Source organism: Vidua chalybeata, chromosome 1 (assembly GCF_026979565.1).
Source record: "Vidua chalybeata isolate OUT-0048 chromosome 1, bVidCha1 merged haplotype, whole genome shotgun sequence".
Taxonomy (NCBI): domain Eukaryota; kingdom Metazoa; phylum Chordata; class Aves; order Passeriformes; family Viduidae; genus Vidua; species Vidua chalybeata.
In genome coordinates this window covers 86,804,098-86,808,318 of record NC_071530.1, presented here as the reverse complement: position 1 = coordinate 86,808,318, position 4,221 = coordinate 86,804,098, and positions in this window count along the sequence as shown.

Genomic DNA, 4,221 nt, shown 5'->3' with positions numbered 1-4,221 from the left:
GCCTCAGCTAACAGTCCAAATTGCCAGAAAAATCCATAGGGATGGGACGGCTTCCAGGTCAAGCCAGAAAGTCAAGTCAGTGGGTAAAGATCAGGGCCAAAATCAGGGACATAAAAGGGGGGGTGGGCACTGGTGAACCAACAATGTAGCTCAGGCAGAGATCAAGAGCCTGAGCCATTTTACAAGTACCAGGTGAAGGAGGGGCAGGCCCCCACTGCAGCTTGTCACAGCACTGGTTTAAGTCTGAACATCTTTGTTATCAAAATTGGCCCAGAGCCCAGGGTGCCAAACCCCCAGGAGGAAGGAGATGTGGTGAGGTCCATGACAGTAAAACTACTGAGAGTTTGAAAGTACTGGTTGTTGAAAAGAAAGATGAAAAAATGAAGATGCTAACTTTCTTAAAAGAACACATTTTTACTTACTTATGTATTATTTTAGGCTATCTTTCTAAATCTTGGGAATGCCTTGTAGACATCTGTTGCAAAATTGGAGAGACTGGGTTGTATTCTTCCCATTCAGTCTCACCCTAGAAAGCATTCTAGTAAAAGTTTATAAGACCCATGTCCTGGGGGTCTGAGCATTTCACTGCCAAATGTCTGATTGCTTTTCAGCTCTACACACAAGCTGCTACCAACTTGCCTTGATATGTATCAAAGAAGCTGAGTTCTCAAATACGCTGACTGATGAAGAGATTAATAGAAGTCTCTAAAATCTAAGGATGAATTTCACTTATACTTGCTGCTGTTCTTGCCTAGCAGGGTCTTCTATGAGGCTCTACCCATGTATGTTTTGTACCAGATTGCTGAAGATCAGCCAGTGAATTTGGGTGAAGCATCCAACAGTTTCATCTTCAGAAATGAGACACACAGTGTATAAAAAGGATGCCAAATAATCATCTACACTCTTTGCCTGTTTCTAGCATGTATTGGAGAACATTCTTTGAAGCCTAAATGACATAACAAGAGGTGACAGTAATGTTATTAGTCTCACCAAGAATAATGTTATTCGTCTCACCAAGCAAAGAACCCTAAAATAAATTTAAAATCAAGCTTCAGATAGATTTGCTATCAAATTCTCTCAACAGCCCTTTGGTTTTGAAATATATTTTCCCCTTTTTGCACTGTCTTTTTCAAGACCAACAGATACAGATCACAAAAAGTCTGATGTTGTCTTAAGCTTGTAACAGCTTTCAGAAACTCAGATTTATACTATATGAAACATGTAGAACATGTTTCCAGCCAACATTTAGTCCATGACATCCTAGAAACCCTTTTTCTTTGCTTCACTGTATTCCTACCTGTCAGCCCATGTTTGCTGGGTCTTTCTGAATGCCAGCACCCCAGACACCTGAGAGTACAGCCAGCATAGAACATGCTTGGAAATTTGCCACCTGTCCAACTGAGAAAGGCTCATTAAGTGCTTGGAAATTAAGAAGGCGGATAAAAGGATAATGTAATTGGTTTGGGTTTTTCTAAAGTCTTTTGGTTTTAAACTAATCTGATGGAGTTTTTAAGTGATCTGGAGAGAAAGAGATGTTAACTATGAATTTGGGGCTAAAAAGCAGGATACAGTACTTTCTATTCTAAAGAAAATGAACTCTAAACCAAAGCAAAAAAACTGTTAAGCTGGTAGAAAATGCAGAACAAAGTTTGAAAAGGATGTTTTAATTCCAACCCTTGTATTCACGCATTTAAGTAAAGCTATGCATTACGTGTTTTAAAATGATTTATCAAATAATAAGCCCTACAGTTTACTGCAACCTGGAATTGTTTACACAATCTCACAAACAGCAGTTCTGTGGGCAACAGCTGTGCTCAGCTGTGAGCAAAAGCCCTTCAGGCAGAAAAAAGTGACATTTTGAGAAATCTCTGCATTTTCCACCCCAAGTCCTGCAAAAGGTGTTAAGTCAGGACAGTCTGATGGAAGATAAAATTTATAAGCTTTCCTTAAAAAAAAAATAGAAAGTTTTCCCCTGAGAAATTGAGGAGTGGGGAAGGAAGAAGGTGTTAAGTGTGTGGAAATGTTTATGAAACAGTATATTCATTTCATTCTCTCTCTGTTGGAATTTCTTTCAGTCTTCATTGCACAGAGCAGCAGGAGAAGAGGAGCAAGTCCAAGCTCAAAAGAAGTCAATCAAGTCATTATCTATGATCCTTTTGTAGTGAACAGAGAAAGGTGAAAGGTCTTCCAGAGAAAGACAGCAGAGGAGAAGGTCCTTTTATGCCCTCTGGGAACATCTCTTTCCTCATCAACTGTAGATACCTAGAAAGTCCCTAGACTACTAATTTTAGCATCTAACATCCCTGAAGCAGGGAGGTGTGATCATAGCCAAGAATAATTTATCTCTTGGAGACTGGGGAACAATAATGGAACTGGGTCTGTTTGTGGTGCCCCAGGTGGCCTCTTCCTTGCTGTGTTTCTAAGATCTGCTTTTTGTCCTCTGGAAGACAGCATTCAAATTTTCCCTTTTTTGAACTGATTGGTTGACACAGTCTGAATGGGTGCCAGAAGATGAGCCCTGCTGTCTGGCACCAGTAACTGGCTCCGACAAGAAGTCTCTCCCCATTTCCCTCATACACCAGAGAACATGAAGGAGCTTTACCCCGCTGAACTAAGCTGCTATCCTAACTTTTATCTACAAGACCTCAAACATCAAGAAAGCAGGAGCTTGAGGTGTTTTACAGTTTCACATTGCAGTTGGAATTTGGGAATCACTTTTCAGCTCATTCTACCAAGGGCATCTGATGATTTTGGACTTTTCCATTGTCCATGTAGTTAGTCTTTTTACAAATTTGTAGGGGAGAAAAAAACACTTTTAATTTTGGAGAGTCTCTTTCCAATTTATTGTGGAAAAGGGGAAATGATGGGAAAGACTCAGCAGAACATCTGCAGTTTTTGTTGTTTCCTTAAAAAGCCTTGCAGCAAACTTACAGGGAGACTGGGGAATCCAGTGCTTTCTCCCTAATATCTCTTGAACAATTGTCTAAGGCCACTGTGCGGGAGTTTTCCGTGCTGCAGTCCTTCTCTGGGAAGCTCTCTCAAACTCTTAAAGTCTGTTTTAGCATTCTGTGCTGTGCTGATCACCTTCCAAGCACTGAGGTACTGTAACAATGCCAGTCAGCTGTCAGGCTTTGGAGCTTACAATGATTTGGGCCAACAATTCTTTATGGAATTCAACTACAGAAAGCTGCAAAAAAGCAGGCACAGGTGCTAAAAATATATTTTTTGTTCAATATTTTCGTGGTATATTTTTAATTGCTGGGGAAAGCTTGCACTGATACGCTGGAGGCTCTGCCATCCTGGCAAACAAGCCAACATGGACATGAGACTGAAAATAAATAATTCCTGATTTTTATGTCTACCCCCTTCTTAGTGTGAAGACTTGCTTCTTGGGAGTATTTTTCCTCCAGATAAAAGCTTCATCTGAGATTCAGACGTATTTGGGTTTGAATTCCAGACACTGACTTGGAAAATCTTGCATTGCACATGGAAAAAGTGATACCTGATTCTAATGGCTCGCTGTAGCTCTATCATTCTCTCATCTAGTGGCAATGCTTTCTTAGCATTCTGTACTTAACAAAGTTCTCTTTAATGAGGTCCTGCAAATGATTTGCAAACCCTGTGAGAAGTCTGAAGTTTGCTTTATGCAGTTGCTATCAGAGCTGAATGCCAATGGGCTGCACTATGAAAACCTACTTTTGTCCATACATGGAGGGGTGTGTCCCTGTGAGAATGAAGACATCTCCTCCTATACTCCTGAGTATTCCCAAGTGAGGCTGCCTTTAATCCAGACTGCACTTTGTACAAGTGCAACCTTACCGCCTCCGTGTCCTTTATTGCCCATCTACCCCTCTCCTGCTTCTTGCCAGTTGTCTTCCAGTCTGGTTTTGATCAAGCTTGCATTCAGTCAGCCAACTTCAGTGTGGACTAAAGAGATTGGAAACCAATGCATTTGCAGAAAATCATTTAGCAAGCTTAGTTTCATTGCCCTGTGTAACTTTCTTTTTTCCTTACCCCAACCAGTTAAATGAATAGGATTGTAAAATATTCCTAGAAATTACTTAAATATATAAGGAATGGAGGTCATTTAAAATGGCATCTGGAGAGCAGGAGAAATCGTTAAATGAATCCAAGCCTAAATTTTCAATTACTAAGGCCTCTTCTTCTGCAGTGCAGTTTTTGGCAAATCAAATTTCTACAGACAAATGTAAACAAACATTG